The sequence below is a fragment of the Schistocerca serialis genome, chromosome 2 (genome assembly GCF_023864345.2).
Source record: "Schistocerca serialis cubense isolate TAMUIC-IGC-003099 chromosome 2, iqSchSeri2.2, whole genome shotgun sequence".
NCBI lineage: Eukaryota > Metazoa > Arthropoda > Insecta > Orthoptera > Acrididae > Schistocerca > Schistocerca serialis.
In genome coordinates this window covers 1,075,877,852-1,075,899,879 of record NC_064639.1, presented here as the reverse complement: position 1 = coordinate 1,075,899,879, position 22,028 = coordinate 1,075,877,852, and the positions used below count along the sequence as shown (strand labels likewise).

Genomic DNA, 22,028 nt, shown 5'->3' with positions numbered 1-22,028 from the left:
CAGGGTGATCATGTGATGTATCTGACCCCAGGAATGTTTCAATAAAGTTTCCCCTTCCTGGGACAATGAATTCACGGTGTTCTTATTTCAATTTCCAGGAGTGTACATATTAACTGGATTAGAGCTCGCTTCTTTGCTCCCGTTAACTGTATGGTCTTCACGACATGTCTTTCCTTAGGCAAATTTTTACGTTGTTCACAAATTGCAACATATTGTAAGCTTCCCATCCTGATTACCGTCAAATTCATCTTTTTTGGATGTACTTCTGACCAAAAAGTGATTGTGTTAGCTGGATTCAGAGGTCTTTCTTAATTCCTTTGATCCCTGTGCTGATATTTCCACAGCTACTTCATACCCTAAAACGTACTTCTTTAGAAATCAAATACAGATTTTGATAGATTTAGCTATAAAAAGGTTTTGATCCACCGAAATGTTTTCGAAAAAATTACATTTCCTATTTCACCCATTTATGTGCTGAATTTCCAAAAAAAAGAAAAAGGTTGAAATAGGTATTTTTGTTTCTAACCGATAAGCCAAATACAAATTTTCTGAAATTTGGTTTAAAAATGCTTTCGCAATGAAATATTTCCACCAAAACTCTCATCTTCTATTTCACCCCTTAGGAGCTAAATTTTCAGAAACACTGAAATACGTATTTCTTAAATTTCTAACCGAGAAGCCCAATAAGAATTTTCTTTGGTTTACTTCAAAAGTTCTTTCATAATTAAATATTTCATACAATTTTTCATCCACTACTTCTTCCCTTAAGGGCTGAATATCCTAAGCCACTGAAACACGTATTTTTTATTTCTGGTCGAGAATTCAAATACCAATTTTCATAGATGTAGCTTTATTACTGCTTTAATAATGATTTTTATCGTTTTAATGGTTGAATTTTCAAAAGTGATGAGGCATGTAATATTTTATCCGACAGAGGAACCAATTACCAATTTTCGTGCTTCTAGCTTCAAAATTGCCTTAATAGCGACATACTTCAAAAAGTCTTTCACCCGCAACTTAACCTCTTTAGGGGTGGGATTTTGAACAGCCTCTTACCAAACAATACCTACTGTATAAGAACAACACCACCACTAAATTTCAAGTTTCTATCCCTAGAAGTTTGGTCCTATCGATGATGAGCTACTTAATCACTGAGGCCCTAGGGGTTTCACCATCATAGGGCTTGAATTTCCAAAAACATTGAATCACACACTTTTATATTTCCAACCGAAAAGCCAAATACAAATTTTCATAGATATAGTTTTAAGAATGCTTTTATAATGAAATATTGCCATAAACACATTCATCCCCTATTTCACAACCTTAACGGTAAAATTTTTAGAAACAGGCATTTGTCTTATTTGTAACCGAGAAGTTCAATACTACCCTTCATAGATTTAGCTATAAAAATAATTTAGAACTTTTTAATAATGATTAATTTTAAAAAAAATTCACCCATTATTTCACCCCAACGGAGGTTAAATTTTGAAAAATGTTTAAAAACCTATTTCATTATTTATGACCAAGAAACCAAATATCAAATTTCGTAGGTCTAGCTTTAATATTTCCTTGATAGGGACGTATTTTCGAAAAACTTTTCATCTGCACTTTCATCACCTTCGAGGTGTGATTTCCAAAAATCTCTTCTGAAGCTATGTATACAGTACAGGATGAACATCCTCTCCAAATTTCAAATTTCTATCCTTCGTGGTTTGGGCTGGGCTGTCTGTATACGAGGGCTAATCTCGATAAATACTAAGAATTTTTACACAGGTTTCACTAATAGATTAATTCACGTCCATAGATTACGTATATAATTTATTGCCACTGCACCTCAGATACTTGGTGCTACCCCTCATGAAGCCGGGGCAGGGTGAGTGAACGGTTGTCCCAACAATAAACTTGATGTAAAATCCTCTAAAGACGATATGTCAGTGGTTCAGTAAGCTGGGTTAGCAGGCTACCACTTAATTTCTCAGGCAGGAGCTGGAACAGATTCAGCAAAAACAGTCGTGAAATAATTTTTGGGCATGCTCAAACGCAATAACTGGGACAAATGATCGGTACTCAGATATGCTAACAGTGAAGGAAAATAACTGACTCCTAAAAGCAACCACATGAACGGAGAATCATAAAATGATAAATACAGTGACGGAAAAAAATCGCAACACTAAAAATAATTAATGTCGAAATACATTTGCCTAGCTAAACATATTTAAGTGATTGACGTTGCAAGATTGCAGGTTAATGTAATCACGAGAAAGGTCGTTGCAAATGTGAATTGCTGGTACATTAATAACCGGTATAGCCGCCAGAACGCTGAATGCAAGCATGCAAACTAGCATCCACTGTCGTACAAGTGTCGGATATCAATTTATGGGATGGATTTCCACGCCTGTTGCAATTAGTCGGTCAATACACGGACGGTTTATGCTGATTGTGTAGATAAAATTTGAAAAGTGACATTCCAGATCTAATGTCGTATTGGTCGAGAACGAGCCATTGCTCGAAACCGGTAACAGGTATCCTCAACTCTTCACAGGCCAGGCACATACATTCTGAAATGGAGCACACGTACACACCCACTCACTCAATCAAACACACATACACTCATAGTACAACTCGCTGATCCATGTAACACCGCCAGCACTACACAGACTAGAGAACAAAAGAACTTGACTAGAAACGGATTAAAAACAACATAATATTTTCAAAAACTCAGAAGCGGCTCAAAGGTAAACACTGTTCCAGGCGAGAAGAAAGAAAAGTACAGTATGAGATACGGAAATTTTAAGTAATTCTAAGCTGTTGATGATGGCATATGAAAACAAATCAGAGAGTTAAAAGCAACTGCGATCGCCTTTTTAGGGACTTCAGAGGAACTTGACGACTATCGTATCATATCGGAAAACAACCCGTAGTGACACCTTTGATCAGAGATAATGAGCAACGGGTGTAAATCTTGCCGGCCAAAAGGCTAAGAAGGCCTACACCTGAAAATACGGCGCAGTAGAGCCCTTGTTCTTCAGACACATCCACCATCCATATTTTAAACAACTTCTCGGAAGTTCATCTCATTTCTCTACATCGAATGCAGAGAACCGTGGGCTGCTGTACTTAGCTGCCTTTTTAAACTGAGGAAATCTCAGTGTAAAACGCACCGTTGGCGGATGTGATAAATATACATAAAACTTTAATGAGATGCGCGTTTTTTATTTCCTACCTTGTGTTGATAACGCATAATATTACAGCAGCAAATGAACTTCCAGAGCTGACTCTTTCCTTAGCGTGTTTGCGCAGCATGTATTAAGTTAACAGATTAATTAAAAGAGGTAACACAAAGGACATTCATTTCGTATATACCTACCGTCTCGGCTTCCAAGTAGTATCTCGTCCCACTTCATTACGTACTCCTCTTCTACACTCTTATTTGCGTTTGATATACACCGTTGTCTTTTCATTATTTCAAATGAGGCTCCCTAATATGTATCATTAAGACCTGTACTTCCTCGCGTCCACGAGTCTTTGTTTACGTTTCATCGCCTCAACGGAGAAATGCAAATGATGCCGATCCCGTGTGAATTACCGTAAAATAAAGATGTACATATTTCTGTCGTAGCGCATTACCGACTTTAAACATGAGTTAGAGATGTACGTTGTTAATTCCACATTCTTGATCAAGTTAAAGAAGTGTGTTTGAGTTGAAGAAAGTGGCAAAATGTTTACTAATCTGGAGTATTTCAGATTTTCTTGTTACTTCGTTCAAGGAACATTCATCGTTGAAGCACCTTGCGGCACTCTTTGTCCATCTGAAACTGGCGAATATTAAAACAAATATCCTATCTTGCAGCATTTATCCTATCTTCTTTTATGACTAAAAAATGTCGGCGAGAAAGGGGCAGGTGAAGAATTTGTTCAGAAAGTAGTAGTCGAAAGAGGAAATGTCCTGTCACGCTGCTATATCTAAAGACCTCATGTTTAGAAAAAATCGCCGGCCGGAGTGGACGTGAGGTTCTAGGCGCTACAGTGTGGAGGCGAGCGACCGCTACGGTCGCAGGTTCGAATCCTGCCTCGGGCATGGATGTGCGTGATGTCCTTACGTTAGTTAGGTTTAATTAGTTCTAAGTCCTAGGCGACTGATGACCTCAGAAGTTAAGTCGCATAGTGCTCAGAGCTATTTGACCCATTTAGGAAAATTCGTTGAGTGTAACTAAAGTAAAATAGACTTGATTCTGAAACTTCCTTGCAGATTAAAACTGTGTGCCCGACCGAGACTCGAACTCGGGACCTTTGTCTTTCGCGGGCAAGTGCTCTACCAACTGAGCTACCGAAGCACGACTCACGCCCGTTACTCACAGCTTTACTTCTGCCAATACCTCGTCTTCTACCTTCCAAACTTTACAGAAGCTCTGTGAAGTTTGGAAGGTAGGAGACGAGGTACTGGCCGAAGTAAAGCTGTGAGTACCGGACGTGAGTCGTGCTTCGGTAGCTCAGTTGGTAGAGCACTTGCCCGCGAAAGGCAGAGGTCCCGAGTTCGAGTCTCGGTCGGGCGCACAGTTTTAATCTGCCAGGAAGTTTCATATCAGCGCGCACTCCGCTGCAGAGTGAAAATCTCATTCTGGAGACTTGATTCTGTCATGATTTCCGTAGCAGTAATCTCACGATCAAGTGAGCTTGTACGAGGGGCTTTCAGTAGATAATACAGCGTTTTCTTTTACTCGGCCCGTTTCTGTTGAAAAAATGTGGATTTTACTGTGGGACATCGTGGAATAATATTGTTTCAGCCCCTATAATTTCATGAAGCTCCGGTAGGTAGCAGCGCTATATTTGCTTTCAAAATTGCGTCTGTAATGGTGGTGCGTTCCACGCAGACAGCTGCCACAGAGTTTCTCTTGGCGGAAAACGAGATCATAGCAGATACTATAGGATGTATGCGGAGACCTGGAAGAGAACAAAAGCACAGTGAGTCGTTGGACGTCTGTCATCGTAGCCGACTAGGTCGCGCAAACCTATGCGACCTTCCGCGTGCAGGCCGGCAGCATACATCTGCAATATTGGAATGTACGCACACACTCATTCGAAATTATCTATGGATGCAAATGAACTTCTCCAAGAAAACGCAAGGCCTCACCCAACTCTGCGTACGCGAGTGGAGCTCACAGAACTTCATTCGAGTGTTCCTCCTCTTCCATCCTACAACCCGGATCTCGCACATTCCGAAATCCGTCTGTTTGGCCCAATGAGGGATGCACTCCGCGGGAAGCAGGAATTTGGTGATGTCGTGTGACTAGGGCCTCCCGTCGGGCAGACCGTTCGCCGGGTGCCAGTCTTTCGATCTGATGCCACTTCGGTGACTTGCGCGTCGATGGGGATGAAATGATTATGATGAGGACAACACAACACCTAGTCCCTGAGAGGAGAAAATCTCCGACCCAGCCGAGAATCGAACCCGGGCCCTTAGGATTGACATTTGTCGCGCTGACCACTCAGCTACCGGGGGCGGACTTCGGATGATGGAGAGGTTATTGATGCAGCGAGACGTTGGCTTGGACGTCGACCAGTAGAGTAGTACCACGCGGGCATACAGATTCTCTCAGTAAGGTGGCATAAGGACGTCAAATGGAACGGAGATTATGATGAAAAATATATTGTCGTAGTAGAAAGAGTGGGCAATAATACAATGTGTTGCAATCGAGAATAAAATCAGTCTGATTTCAGAAAAGTTGCTGCGTTACTGAACGCTCCTCACAGTAATAGAAGAGTGGAAGTACTGCACAGAAATCGTGATCAGCTAGATCCTCCAGGCTTAGAAAAGAGGTGTTAGGTGCTAATTTAACTGTTAAGGCAGTTCGTACTCGTGCAAATGCAAAAGAAGTGTGAAAGGTAGGCGATTTACACACACTGATGCTTTTAAAATGCAAGTATCACAGCAATATCACACATTAAACTATATTTAATGTTTGTTCAGTGTCATCAATACTGCCCACTGAACATTTACACCTAATAGTAATTGCCAACACAATACAATTGGTAAATTCAGAAAAAACGCTTCTTTAGAAGCAGTTCCAATTATTGAAATAAAAAATTGTTTGTAGCTCAAATGGACACATTATTTAAGGACAGGTATTAAGTCCTCTTCTATCACAAATTGAAGTCGAGCTTCACAAACTGAAAATGACAGGCACGCCAAAAAAGCCCTATTCACACGATCCAGCTACATTCTTATACATACGCAGTCAAATGAATACGTTACACATTTTTTAAAGATACTCTATCAGGGCAGAGCAGTAAGCGTGACATCCAATGCGTGGAAAATACAGTAAATACCAATGATCAAACGTGACACGTCTGACACATTCAGGTTCCCTGGAATGCAGTACTTGAAAATGAACTCGAGTACAAGAACGGTAATGACTTTACTTTACGCGAGTTACATAAGATCATAAAAATATTGTAGTCAGTAAGTTGTCAAATTTCTTAGCCCAGCGTTGGAAAGGCATTTTAATTTTGGTCCTTCATTAAGTTCTCTTTGCGAAGCCAACTATTTGGTGGTGGGTTTATTATGCTACCCAGACTTTTTAAGGTAGTTTCTCATTAATTACACGTGTATCACTAGCACTGCAATTGATGTAGCAACTTGCTTCTAGACAGGGTACAGCATTTTATTGTACATTTGCAAATCAGTAATATTAATCGGTTACTTGAACAAGTCGCAGTAATGTAGTTTATATACATCATATTTCTTTTTATTTTCACACGAATTATTCATATTGAGTCACGGCTAAAGTGTAGCTAGTTGCGCTTCACAAATGGCTATGAAGGCTTGAAACAAAAACTAGTTTGCCGGATGAATGAAAAAAAAAAGGATCCGTTCGAGGCGACGACATCACTGTTTATTGCCCAAACAGCCCAAAGCCAGTAACTGGGACTGGGATCACGTTGTATTTGGCGCAGCAGCACAGCGGACCTGACAACTGCAATTGCTCGCGGTTTCCGCGAACAATAAAGGTGCATGCCACAGCGGGCGCTACAGTTATTGGTGCCATAATTCATCGTGGAGAGTCAACGACAGGAGGCTTCGGCCTGGTCGCTGCCGCTCCGCCACTGGACTGCCGGCAGCGACATGCTGTTGGCTGGTCACGCCGTCACAGCAGCCAGAGAGCGGCATTGTCCGCCAGCCCAGTATGCACGGCTGCTGCACTGACGGCGTTGCGGAATCGTCACAATTGGGAGAACAGACTGAGAAAAGAAGTACGCCCTTGGTTACATTGAACTCGTAGTCGAACTCCCAACGCGTGTGCTGAGATCTCCTGTAGTCACTGTTTTCATCGTCTTGTCATAACACTTCTTCCTTCCCATCTAAGCTTATTTTTATTATCATTCAAAGCATCCTTTGTCTCGTACCAGCCAGCTGAGGTTATGAGATAGTATTTCTGGGATTATGTCAACAAGAAACGCTACACGAACGGTTTTGCACACGGCGGCAAACTCTGTGGTGACAAGGTGTCATGCGGTAGCGATAGGCACATATACAGATGGCAGTAGTGTGGTGTCACCGCCAGACACCACACTTGCTAGGTGGTAGCCTTTAAACCGGCCGCGGTCCATTAGTATACGTCGGACCCGCGTGTCGCCACTGTCAGTGATAGCAGACCGAGCGCCACCACACGGCAGGTCTAGAGAGACGTACTAGTACTCGCCCCAGTTGTACAGCCGACTTTGCTAGCGAAGCTACACTGACCGATACGCTCTCATTTGCCGAGACGATAGTTAGCATAGCCTTCAGCTACGTCAATTGCTACGACCTAGCAAGGCGCCATAATCCTTTGCTATATATATTGTGGTTATAACATGTACCGTCAAGAGAGATGTTGTACAATTGTGGATTAAAGTTAAGTATTACATCATCTACGTACTTTATTTGCAATTCTCAAGATATTGTCCTGTGCCAGACCTCACGCCAGTCAGCGTGTAATTAAACGCGTGCATTTCGGCCTCCTCTAGAAACACAGTGTTGGCTCTTCTGCCAACACTACAAGTACTATCGCGTACACAAGGTATAAAAGGGCAGTGTTTTGGCGGAGCTGTCACTTGTACGCAGATGATTCATGCTAAAATGTTTCCGACGTGATTATGGCCGCACGACGGGATTCAACAGGGTTTGAACGGGGATTTATAGTTGGAACATTGGGACTTTCCATTTCGGAAATTGTTAGGGGATTCGCCAGCCGGTTCTAGGCGCTACGGTCGCAGGTTCGAATCCTGCCTCGGGCATTGATGTTTGTGATGTCCTTAAGTTAGTTAGGTTTAAGTAGTTCTAAGTTCTAGGAGACTGATGACCTCTCATAGTGGTCAGAGCCATTTGAGCCATTTGTCAGGGGATTCAGTATTCCGAGATCCACAGTGTCAAGAGTTTGCCGAGAATAACAAATTTGAGGCATTACCTCTCACCAAGGGCAACGCAATGGCCGATGGCCGAGAACAGCGGCGTTTGCATAGAGTTATCAGTGCTTTGGGACATCTACTTAGAGTGAAAATGCCTGTACAGTAAAACTCACAAAACTCAGTGGTCTTTTGCGATGCCTTAACATCCAGCTGTGACCTACTGGGGGACTGTAGTTTGAATGAAGAAGCCTAGTATTGTGAAGGCAGTGGTAACATTTGTGCTTTGTAGTGTAAGGATTATTGGGATTCATCCTCTTAAAAACAAGTCGAAAATATGGTATAGAACACGAGAGGATGCTTGCCACAACTCTACAGTAAATAGGACCATTTAGAAGTTGCAATAAACTGATTAGTTACTATCTTTAGGAATAATGATTCCCTGGTATAAAAAATTAATACATACGTCACAAAAAAAGAAAGAAAAGTTAACGCCAAGAAATATAAAACATATAAAACATATCGAGCGCCAAGTTAGGAAAAATTTGATGCTAGGTGGGACGCACTTTAGTCATTTCCTTCTAGTGACCTACGTCAGATACCGTATCCCTACAATTTCATCAGAGCTAACTGGACATCAACGTCACATCAGATGAAGAAACACACGAGATGAACAGTGACCGACCACATCTGTGTCATAAGAAACCACATTATCTGTAATTTCGTCATAATTATCAAAGTCACTGAAACCAAAATCATATAATGATAATTACCTGACATTGTGTACTGTATTGGAGGTGATCTCAGAATCTAAAAGAAGTTGTTCTTATAATTATAGAACTTTAATCTCCCAGTTCGCACAAAAATATCCAGTTGTAATTAGTTTCGGAGGAATTAAATCGCCATCATATGCGAAAATTTTTCTGTGCAAGTGATCTGAAGACGGCGACTTAATTCCGATGAAACTAGTAATCATTGTGTAGTTTTATGCGATCTAGACGAATAAACTTGTGTAACAAAAGAAGAAACCGTGTTTAAAATTATTTAAGTCACTAAGTTTTAATGAACAAAGTTTCTGGCCCAATCCACTGTAGGTATACTAATACTAAAGTGACGCTGAAATTTAAATTCACACCAACAGGTGCATGAAAAAGAGCTTTTATCCTTACAGCAGATAGTAGATGGTAAAACTTGTAGAGGCACTGTAGAGGAATATGTTATACAGTTGATAAACGCTATATCTGCGATCGTGTGTGGGCTATATTCCAGGGTCGCTGGAAATGAAAGAATATGAGTTGTGAATAGGCGCGGATCGAGTGTTCAGTTCTGAGGGTAGGGATCATAGTTGGTTTGTGTCTTCCCACTCCACAATATAACTTGTTGTCATCCGCACATTTAAAGTGCTAAAATTATATACGATTTTAGTAAAACCAATAAAATAAATAAAAAATATATTTTAATATAATCATAATAGCATACTACTAAACTGTGACGATCCCCAAAACTTATTCAAATAAACATAGACACCCCAAAAGAGACCACCATAAATACAAGGGCTGTTCGGAAAGTAATGAACGATAGGTCGCGAAATGGAAACCACAGTGAAAATCAAAACTGTTTTATTTGCAACGGTTAGCTACACCTTCCAGCTACTTCTCTACACAGTCGCCGCTCAGACTTAGACATCTGTCTTAGCGTTGTACCAACTTTTCAATTCCCTCGTTATAGAAGACAGCCGCCAGTGCTTTTCGACAATTTTCTACTCTGGACTGCAGCTCGTTGTCTGTTTCAAAATATTGTCTTCATAGCCAGCGGTTCATCTGAGCAGAGATGAACCTCAGGGGTAGCCAATTACCGGCTGTATTGTGGGTGATCAAACACTTCCCATCGAAAAAGCCACAGGAGCATCTTTATTGTCCCTCCAGGGTGTGGACGAGAATTGTCCTGTAGAGCGAACTGCATGTCAGTTATGTTATGTAGATTGCGTAGCTTCAGGCGATATATTCCGTCAGGCCCTCATACTTGGTGGGAAACGCTAATTTCTAGCCATCTTTACGTCCTCACTGTGACCTCAGAACTGAAAAGAGCGACATGATGCAATGGACAGGCGTACTAGACACAGTGCCCAACGCATCTGTGCAAAGCTTCATCAGATTTTCACTGTATTTTCCATTTCGCGACCGATCGTTCCCTACTTACCGAATAACCCTCGTATAAACCCACCAATAACGCATGGAGTCTGCAAAGCTTTGGGAAAGCTCAAGAACTAAAAGCATGTGAAGAAGATGGAACATTTGCGGAACTCTGGAAAAATGCGGCAGATTCTGCAAAGATATCATTACATGACTGCATGGTGAAAAACTGGACCAAACAAGAACTGCCAGAACACTGGCCTATAGGTATAGTACAGCCATTGCAAAAAAAAGGAGAAAAACAAATCCGGATAGCTACAGAGAGATTTCCTCTTGGCTTGAACATAGAAAGTCTGGGCGAGAATAGTGCACAATCAATCTAAAGTTCAACTTCAACATGAACTAGAATACCAAGGAGCATTTGCATCCTGGACCAGAAACAAATAATCACTTTAAAATTAATAATGGATGTGTGTAAAACAAGACAAAAGCAAGAAGTCATAATTTTTTCAGGCTTCAAAAACGTTTATGACTGTATTCAGAGATCTTCACTGTTGGACATATTAATGGAATTTGGACTTTATCCCAAGTTAATAAAAATTATAAAACAACTCTCGCAAACATCAAATCCCAAGGCAAAATCCAAAGGGGATTTACTATTGAAACAACGCAAGACAGTGTGATGGTCTGTCGCCACTACTCTTCACCTATGCTCTGGAATACTTGAAGAAAGAATGGTACAAGGAAAATTCTAAGAAATACGGAATAGGGGAAGGTCAGATGAATTTTAATTGCTTAGGATTCGCAGATGAGTTAGCGTTACTAGCTAATAAACATACCAAAAGATCAAAAAGTACAACACATAAAATAAGACTTGAGACATTACTCAATAAGACAAAGTTGATAGCAACAGGTCCGCTAGTAATAAACCACGTAACAGAAAAAAAACAGAAAAATATAACAGTGAAACAAAGTAAATACCTTGGGGAATTTAAACTATATAGTTTGAATGAAGAACGAAACAACAAAACGACAAAAGTTCAAAAACTAAAACGGTATACACACAATAAAAAAGTATATCAGTAAAAACAAAATTACAATTCTAGAAGATGGTGGTTCAGCCAGAGCAATTGAAACTTTTTTAAAATCCACTCACAATAACAGAATCGACAAAACTCTAAATATGGAGACAAGATTAGTTATAACACGTATAAATACACTCCTGGAAATTGAAATAAGAACACCGTGAATTCATTGTCCCAGGAAGGGGAAACTTTATTGACACATTCCTGGGGTCAGATACATCACATGATCACACTGACAGAACCACAGGCACATAGACACAGGCAACAGAGCATGCACAATGTCGGCACTAGTACAGTGTATATCCACCTTTCGCAGCAATGCAGGCTGCTATTCTCCCATGGAGACGATCGTAGAGATGCTGGATGTAGTCCTGTGGAACGGCTTGCCATGCCATTTCCACCTGGCGCCTCAGTTGGACCAGCGTTCGTGCTGGACGTCCAGACCGCGTGAGACGACGCTTCATCCAGTCCCAAACATGCTCAATGGGGGACAGATCCGGAGATGTTGCTGGCCAGGGTAGTTGACTTACACCTTCTAGAGCACGTTGGGTGGCACGGGATACATGCGGACGTCCATTGTCCTGTTGGAACAGCAAGTTCCCTTGACGGTCTAGGAATGGTAGAACGATGGGTTCGATGACGGTTTGGATGTACCGTGCACTATTCAGTGTCCCCTCGACGATCACCAGTGGTGTACAGCCAGTGTAGGAGATCGCTCCCCACACCATGATGCCGGGTGTTGGCCCTGTGTGCCTCGGTCGTATGCAGTCCCGATTGTGGCGCTCACCTGCACGGCGCCAAACACGCATACGACCATCATTGGCACCAAGGCAGAAGCGACTCTCATCGCTGAAGACGACACGTCTCCATTCGTCCCTCCATTCACGCCTGTCGCGACACCACTGGAGGCGGGCTGCACGATGTTGGGGCGTGAGTGGAAGACGGCCTAAGGGTGTGCGGGACCGTAGCCCAGCTTCATGGAGACGGTTGCGAATGGTCCTCGCCGATACCCCAGGAGCAACAGTGTCCCTAATTTGCTGGGAAGTGGCGGTGCGGTCCCCTACGGCACTGCGTAGGATCCTACGGTCTTGGCGTGCATCCGTGCGTCGCTACGGTCCGGTCCCAGGTCGACGGGCACGTGCACCTTCCGCCGACCACTGGCGACAACATCGATGTACTGTGGAGACCTCACGCCCCACGTGTTGAGCAATTCGGCGGTACGTCCACCCGGCCTCCCGCATGCCCACTATACGCCCTCGCTCAAAGTCCGTCAACTGCACATACGGTTCACGTCCACGCTGTCGCGGCATGCTACCAGTGTTAAAGACTGCGATGGAGCTCCGTATGCCACGGCAAACTGGCTGACACTGACGGCGGCGGTGCACAAATGCTGCGCAGCTAGCGCCATTCGACGGCCAACACCGCGGTTCCTGGTGTGTCCGCTGTGCCGTGCGTGTGATCATTGCTTGTACAGCCCTTTCGCAGTGTCCGGAGCAAGTATAGTGGGTCTGACACACCGGTGTCAATGTGTTCTTTTTTCCATTTCCAGGAGTGTAAATAAGAAATGTCGAACAGGTCAATGGAAGATAGTGCCGAGAAAGCGATGTACAGGGAACTGGAATCTATTACAGACACTACATGTAAGAGGAGGATTTATTTCTTTGGTCATTTCATGAGAACACCATAAATAAGTTTATTAACAAGGATTATAGAGTAACTCCTGAATCTGAAACAGAAAGTAGGATGGTTCAAGGATATTACAGAAGATTTGGAAGAAGTAAAAATTACCATGGATAATTTACGAAACGAAACAGAAAATCTCAGCAAACTCAGAAACAAGGAATTAAGACTTAAAACAAAACTAGCAAACAACATATAGATCAGAACGAATTGAAAGATATTGGGCAGTTTGGAAGGAACGAAGCAAGAAAGTTTTTAATTTCATTTTCCATTTAAAAAACGGTACAGGATTGCTGGAAGAGACAAGAATGGTCTTGAGAAGACACCATGCATAACAGGGAAGTTTCAGGCTGCTGACCAGTACTGCAAATTTTCCTGTCCAACAACGGAATTCCAAATCTAGAATGGTGATGTCAAATGAACAGGCAGGACATCATCCAATGCATGAAGAAGTTCTAGGAAGATAAAAAGAAAAAGCCTGTACCTGAGTCTTAGGTTCTAAGTGGTCTATACTGTCAGCAGCAAGCAGTTAACAGCCTGTGGTAACTACAATGTACAATGTCTAAAAGATTTTGACAAGTAAAAAGATCTGGAAATTATATTCGGATCCCACAGTCGGTCTCAGTAATGAACTTTCCAACACAGGTGAATAACGACAGTAACACCCTAATTTATTTGATGAACCTCAACGCAATAAAATGTTTACCCACTAACAAAGTCTCTCTCTGAACATGACGTACAGTCAGAATAAATAACAAAGCGCCTTACAGTACAGATACTCCTCAGTGGAAATCAGAATAATCATTGACTCCATAACAAAAAATTTTGAGAATAGTTTATAGGAGATGCCATGGGATGTAATTTACAATGAACCAAACGCTGACATAAAATTTCAACTATTCCATGACAAATTCATATCATTATTTGAAAATAGCTTTCCGCATAAGGTAATCAGAAAGGACACTAAACAGCCATGTAAAAAACCATGAATCACTGGAGGGATTAAATTTATTTATTTATTTATGCATTTATTTTACCTGGCAAGATTAGGGCCTTCAGGCCCTCTCTTACACCTAACCAGGCATACTCAGATTCAACAAGTTTCAGTGTCTACAGAAAATTAGGACATATGTTATACAGTATTAATGTTAAAGAAAAAAATAGAGATTATAAAAGTAGTACAATGATAATTATAACAATCAAAAAATAATTATAACAATCAAGAATAATGAAAATAATAATAATAATGATAATAATAATAATAATAATGACTATGTATATGAAAGTAAACATATTTTTCTTTTATGAGTGTCAGTCCTATTGCTAGTTGGGAATTTTCTCGTTATATTCTTGCAGCTTGTGAGTTATTCTCATCAAGCAGAGACATAAGACGATGGAATGGGGTGAAAGAGATATAGAAGAGGTAGATAGGTTAGAGGAAGAGAAATAGAATGGTAAAATTCGAAGCTATGATGGAGAGGAGAAAGAAAAAGATGAGGGGGGGCACAACAATGGTGGCTATACCGTCCCTAATATGTAAGTCTTAAGTTCCCTCTTGAATGTTGAGTGGTTTTGGATAAGACGCAGATCACAGGGGAGCGCGTTCCATAGTCGTATGGCTGAGATGGAGAATGACACGGAGAAAGATTTTGTGTTATGTAAAGGTACAGCCAAGATGCTAGACGTATCCGATCTGGTATTGCGGTTGTGGAATGATGATAGGTGTTTAATGTGAGAAGATAAGTATTGGGGGCACCAGTGGCTAAGAAATCGATGAAGTAAGCACATCGTGTGGAGATCGCGTGCCTTATGTGGGCGTATCCAACCTAGCTGGGAGTATGAAGGACTGATATGATCATACAACCGTAAGTTGCATACGTATCTAACACAAGCATTCATCACTAGCTCGAGGCATCTCGAATTTTCATTATTTGTGCCATGTTGAACTACATCACAGTAGTAAAGATTAGGCAAGACTAGTGTTTGGACTAATTTTTGTTTAACATGGGTTGGAAATATTTTTCTAAATTTTTGAATTGCATGTAGGGAGGAGAGCGATTTCCGGCAAGCTGTGACTGTTTGTTCTTCCCAGTTTAGGTGTTCATCCAAGATTATTCCAAGGTCTTTTACTGTTTTTTGGTATGGTAGTTGGGTACCATTGAGGAGTATTTGAGGGACTGTTTCGCGAAAGTACCGACTGATTAACTTTGGATGAGAATATAAGTATGACCTGGGATTTCTTGGGGTTTAGTTTCAGACCTAGGTTCTGTGCCCATCGAGAAACAGAGCAAAGATCTGCGTTCATACTCGCTACTGCGTCAGCAATGTTCTTGGGGCTTGCACTTATGTACAGTTGGATGTCGTCGGCATATAGATGGTAGTTGCAGGAGTGAATCACTGAAGAAATATCATTAATGTACAGTGAGAAGAGTAATGGACCAAGGACAGAGCCTTGGGGAACTCCAGAGCGCACGTTTTTCCATGATGACTTTTCCGACCCACAAATGACTTGTTGACTTCTGTTTTTGAGGTAGCTGTCGAACCAGTGTATTGCGCTGTTTGAGAAATTCAGCTGCTTCATTTTAATTAGTAATATATCAAAGTCAACAGTATCAAAAGCCTTGCTAAAGTCAAGCAGTGTTAGGATGGTAGCTTCACGTCTGTCCATAGCATGTTTAATGTCATCAGTTACTTTGATTAATGCAGTTGCTGTACTATGGTGCTTTCGAAAGCCTGACTGATATTTGTCGTGGATGTTATGAGTTTTGAGGTAATCCGTCAGCTGTTCATGGACGATGTGTTCTAGGGCTTTAGATATTGCAGGAAGTATGCTGATCGGCCTGTAGTCACCTGGCGACTTAGGGTTGTCAGTCTTGGGTATAGGTTGAATTAAGCTTTGCTTCCACTCAGTAGGATATGTGCTACTGACAAGAGACAGGTTGAAGATGTCTGTGATAACTGGAGTAATAGTGTTTACGACGTTCTTAATCATGCCAATGCTCACTCCATCATTTCCTACTGCCTCGGAAGAGATTCTCATAATTGCCTTGTGTACTGTGCCGGTAGTGACATGTTTTAGGAAAAACTTGTCTCTCGAGAGATTGATATCTTGGGGCTGGTAATTTGTCGCTGCGTGGCAGTTTACGGCTGTTGAGAAGAAATTGTTTAATTCTTCTGCAGACGCTTGATAAACAGCGTCAGATCTTCGCTTCCCTATACCGAAACTGCGCAGCTTTTTCCACAGTGCAGCAGGTTTTGATATGCCGCATACGACAGAGCGGGCATGTCTGATTTTGGCATTCCTCACGCTTTGCTTGGTTCTATTTCGGAGTTTCCTATAGGCTTCGTACGCCTCGGGAGTTGGGTTACGCTTGAAGGCCCTATGTGCAGCATCACGTTCATTCATTAACTGGCGTAATGCAGTGGTGAGCCACGGTGCGGGAGCTCTCTTTACCTTGACAGTGCGTTGAGGAGCATGTTTATCATACAGTGCAATAATTTTGCGACATAATTCCCGAATTTTTCCGTCTAAAGTCGGTTCATTGCTTATATCATGCCAAGGGATGTCTGAGCAATCCTTTTGAAGAGCGTCATGGTTAACATTTTTTAGGTTTCTGTAGGTTACCAGGCGAGATTTTTCTTTGGTGGTATGTACTGAGTAATTTAAGAAAATCACGTCATGAGCAGAGAGTCCTGGAGCGGATGTCTGATTGGCGCGAATTATTTTATCTGGTCGCTTTGTTGCTATTATATCTATGAGTGTATGGCTGTGTGGCGTGTGATGAGTTGGGTCCAGCGGTGTTAAACTCATATCATTGGAGTGGAACAGTCTCCTAAGTTTTTCTGCAGAGGGAGATTTTAACTGTAAGTCGATGTTTGTGTCGCCCATAATGATTATGTGTTCATACAGTGTCACGAGCGAGGACAGGGCAGACTGAAAGGAGGACATAGCACCGACGTTTGGAGGTTTATAGATTACTCCAATTAGCAGTTTCTGATTTGATGTATTTATTTCGAAAAACAAGAACTCTGCTTCTCCTTCGCCCTTTGCATCCGATGTGCATAGTATAGTAGGTCTCAGATCAGAGCGAATATAGGCACCCACACCACCCCCGCGTCGTGTTTCACGATCTGCCCTTAGGAGAGAGTAACCAGTGATTCGGATAGCGTCGGAAGAAATGTTTGGTTTCAACCAAGTTTCAGAGACAAGGATAATATGGAACAGCGATTGGCAGAACAGGTCACAGAACTCGTCGAAGTGAGCCGTTAGCGACTGAGCGTTCGCGTGGGCCACAAAGAGCCCGCCGCCGGAACCGGTCCGTCCCATTGTGGCCGCCTGTAGGACCGAGCGCGCTCCGTCTACCTGCTGGCCGGAAGAGGGACAAAAGCTGGATTTCGCGGGGGAAGACATATTTACAGGTGTGTCCAAGGTCGTGACTGACTCAAGCGTCTGTGGGCTAAAGGTGAAAGACAAGCTGGAGGTATCGGAGAAGGGAGCGAAAAGAAAGATGGAAAGTAGCAGTAGTGGTTACGAAAAAGATAGTAGTAGTAGTAGTGGTAGTGACGAGGATGAAAATAACAGATATAGAAAGGCGGTTTTAAGGAGATTCCTGTTAATGGAGAATGTTAATTCCCGTTTGACTGACAATATGAATATAAATGAGCACTTATGATAGGCAACTAAAGAAGCAATATTTATGTGAAACAATTGACTGATTTTAAATAGAGTACTTATGGTACATATAGAAATAACGAAGCAATATTTACGTAAAAAAATGAAAAGAAAGAATAAAAATTAACTTATATTAGACAGTAAAATATGAGACTTTGTGTCTCGCGAGATTTCGCTCAGTCTTTCAGTTCGGACATGTTCGTCACCGTTTTCCTCCCTCCTTCCGTCTTGACTACGATCCTGCCATCCTGGGTCCATACATTTTGAAGGCCGAACTGTGTGATCGCAGTGTTCAAAACTTTTAGTCTTTCGCGCGTCAGATCTTCCCTCAGGGTAAACCCACTCTTGGCGAGTTTTCTTTTCTGAGCAAACACTTCAGCTCTTTTCCGGTATGACACAAATTTAATTATTATGGGCCTGGGTTTCATCGCACCTGGTATCCTGCGCCCAACACGGTGGCTTCTGTCAATATCGGCCACGTCGATCTGCACACCAAGTTATTCACGCACGAGGCTAATGGCCAGGTCGTCGGTGTTTTCACGATCGTTTTCAGCTACCTCGAACAAGCGCAAGCTGTTCCTTCGCTGATACTGCTCAATTTCATCGGTGGCCGCAGACAGTTTAGCTTCTAGGTCGGCGGCTTTTTTCTCTTGTGCGGCCAGGGACTTTTTAAGAGACTGGATTTCGGTGCTGTTGCGCCCGACAGACTCTTGCAGTTTGTCCATGACCGCGGCCGTCACAGAGTCCGTGATGGATTGCACTATTACGTCTAGCGTGTCTTTGCTGTGCAGCGCCGCACTCACCTGGGACCGGACGAGCTCCCCGATGTCGGGAAGCGAGGCCTCACCTGCCGCCGGAGACCGGGCGCCCGCGCTGCCTGCGCCCCTGTAGCCTCGCCTGCTGCCGCTTACTCGTGCTCTTCCCATTTTTCACTCACTTATCACTTATCACTTGTGGTAATCAACGGAGAACAACACACCACGGCAAGTAACACTTGTTTAGTCGGATGTACACGTTGTGGACTGCCGCACTTCTCTGTAACACCTTCAATGAGCGGAAAAACTCGCGAGCCAAAGAAACGCGCGTCACTCAGTGGCCGCCATCTTAACTCAAGATTAAAGTATCTTGTGAAAGGAAAAGGGAAATACCTCTCTCAGCAAGAGCAAGCGGGAATACTGCAGTAGTTATACATAAAAAAATATTCAGAATTACTAAGAAAGGTTATTAAAAATCAAAGAACACGCCAATAATGTCAGAAATCAGTACTTCTGACAACAGACTTAAAGCTACATAGAATGTGGTAACTCGACAGACAGGACAACCAACCACAGGACAATGCAGCACACTGTGTAACTGAATGGAAGGGCTATAAATGATGAGTTACAGGTAGAAAATGCATTTAATAATCATTTCTGAAATATAGTAGAAAGCATAGGGACAAACAGTTCAAGAGTAAAATCACAGTCGTATGTCAAAAATGAACTTTCATGAAACTCAGTCATATGAATGTAGTACCAATTTCTCCTTCTGAAATTAGGAAAATTATACATTCATTCAAAAATAAAAGCTCATCTGGTATTTCCAATAGAGTACTAGAAATTTGTTCCCATGTAATAAGCTCATATAATATCTGTAATGCAGTATGTAATGCATCACTAACTGAAGGCATTTTTCCAGAGAGAATGAAATACGTGATAAGAGGGATGTCAATAACTACCGACCCGTTTCACTGCTGACGTCATACTCCAAAATTTTATAGAAGATAATGTGTTGTAAAATCGTATCTCAGCTAAGCAACAGTAATATCTTTAGCAAATCACAGTTTGGGTTTCAGAAGAGATGATCCACTGAGAGTTCCATTGACGCTTTGACTCACCGGATTTCACAACCATTAAATAATAAAATAGCTTCGGTTGGCATTTTCTGCTACCTCTCAAACGCATTCGACTGTGTGAATCACAGTATTCTATATAAATTAACGTTTTATGGGATTGATGGTATAGGCAGCCAATGGATATTGTCATATATAACCAAAAGAGTGCAGAAAGTTGTATTCAGTAATTCTAGCAATATAGTCCAGGACTGGGGAAAAATCACCTATGAGGTTTCCTCAACGCTCAATCGTAGGTCCAATGCTGTTACTCATATATGTAAACGATCTACCATCTAGTACACAACAAGCAGAATTAGTTATTTTTGCAGATAACACTAGTATTGTAATCAATCCAATCGTACATGCAGAAACAGAAGAAAAGGTAAACTTAGTTCTTAAATGTATTTTTGACGGATTTTTATGGAATAATTTCAGTTTCAGACTTAAAAAGACACAACATATCCAGTTCTGCACATCTCGAATCACTACACCTACGATAAGTGTAGCATATTGTGAGGAAATAATAAACAAGGTGAAAGCTTCAAAATTCCTGGGGGTCCACACTGATGAGAGTTTAAAGCAGAAAGTTCGCTGTAATTCAAATGAGCCATTAGGGATATAATTACAAAGCCAGAAGGAAAAATGGCATTCGATACTCCACATTAACGTTGTCTCTAGAGCAAAAGTGGTACACAGTGCTCCAACAAAAATTTTTGACCACTTACCCAGAGATACAAAATGTCTGACAGATAGCAAAGTAAACTTTGGTAATGAACTGAGAAAATTTTTCCTTGACAACTCCTTCTGTTCCGCAGGAGGCTTTTTATTACAGTGATGTGTAAAAGGAGGTGGGTAGTAATTACTAAATCACATCTGTACATCTTTTTTCTCTTTGTAAAAAAGCAAAAAAAAATGGAAAGTTCGGAATGAAATCGTATGCACAAATTAATTTGCGATGTGAATGTTAAATTACTCGTTCCACATCATTACGATCTATCTTGCATAATGATCCATGGAACGTGTAACTAACAAACCAACTAATTAACTAACTACAGAGACGTCTGCATTTTAACCCATGTAGAGATGAACTGCTACAACTTATATAACATCGTGTGGACTTTTGTGAATGAAATGAAGAATAACTACGTCTATCGACATTTAATGTCCAAAGATGACGATAGACTCCAGGTAAGTGGAAAAGTGAAATGCCACAGCATATGAATTCGGGGAACATAGGAGACACAAAGCGTAAATTTTTTAACCACGAGTGCCATATCCCAAAATTTATTACAAGACAATTCTGTTTCCTTTCTTGACTGTATTATGATTACAGTCACTTTTTTCACACAATAAACTGGTTTCGGCTATGCGCAATTTTCAAGTGCGTGCTCATACCTTCGTATATTTACACAGTCGTGATCGTGTATACATCACCCTGATACAGGATGATTCAGAAAGAATGAACAGAATTCAGTTGTTTATTACAGACGAACTGTGAAAGATAGAAACACAGTGAGCATGTCAGTGGACAGAAGAAGGTTTGGAGTTTTATGTTCACACAGACGCTATACCATACACTGAGCGCGAGCACAACGCGTTCCTCGAGAAACATCGAAATGGTAGTCCATTTCATTCAACACGTTAATCAACATGTCCCTGTTATTTAATCAACAGCTTCAACAATTCTATATATCAGATCTTGGAGAGTACCTTCCATAGATGATACAAAGATTGTGTCTTTTATGTATCCCCAAAGTAATATAGCGGAAGGTGTGAGGTCTGGTTGACCAGGGAGACCAAATACTATGAGAATGGCCTTATTGCCCACCTCTTCCAATCCAGCGTTGCGGGACGGTGTTAAGATAACGTCACACCTCAAGGTGAAAGTGAATCGAGGTGCCGTCAAGCACAAAAATTAAATTATTGAAATCTTCGTGAACTTAAAGAAACAACCAATTTTGCAACGTGTCCTGGTATGACATTCCTGTCACATTCTCCACAGCAAAAAAGGAAGATCCAAAGGTCTGAGAACAGACATGGCACAAAAAACATTCAGTTTCGGTGAGTTTCTTTCAGGTTCGACGACACCAGGATTTTGTGATCCCCCAATTATTACATATAACGGTTTATTTAACCGATAGGTGAAACGTCGATTCGCCCGAAAAGATGAGTCGTTCGGAAAAAGTGTCCGCTCCCATATCCTG

The 22,028-nt window shown here is 41.7% G+C and overlaps 1 non-coding gene across 1 annotated transcript; it reads left to right on the top strand.

Annotated features, from left to right (window-relative positions):
* Positions 1-4,479: 4,479 nt before the first annotated feature.
* On the top strand, positions 4,480-4,554 carry Trnas-cga (transfer RNA serine (anticodon CGA)). The gene has a single exon. It is a non-coding gene; the product is annotated as a tRNA-Ser (tRNA).
* Positions 4,555-22,028: the final 17,474 nt, after the last annotated feature.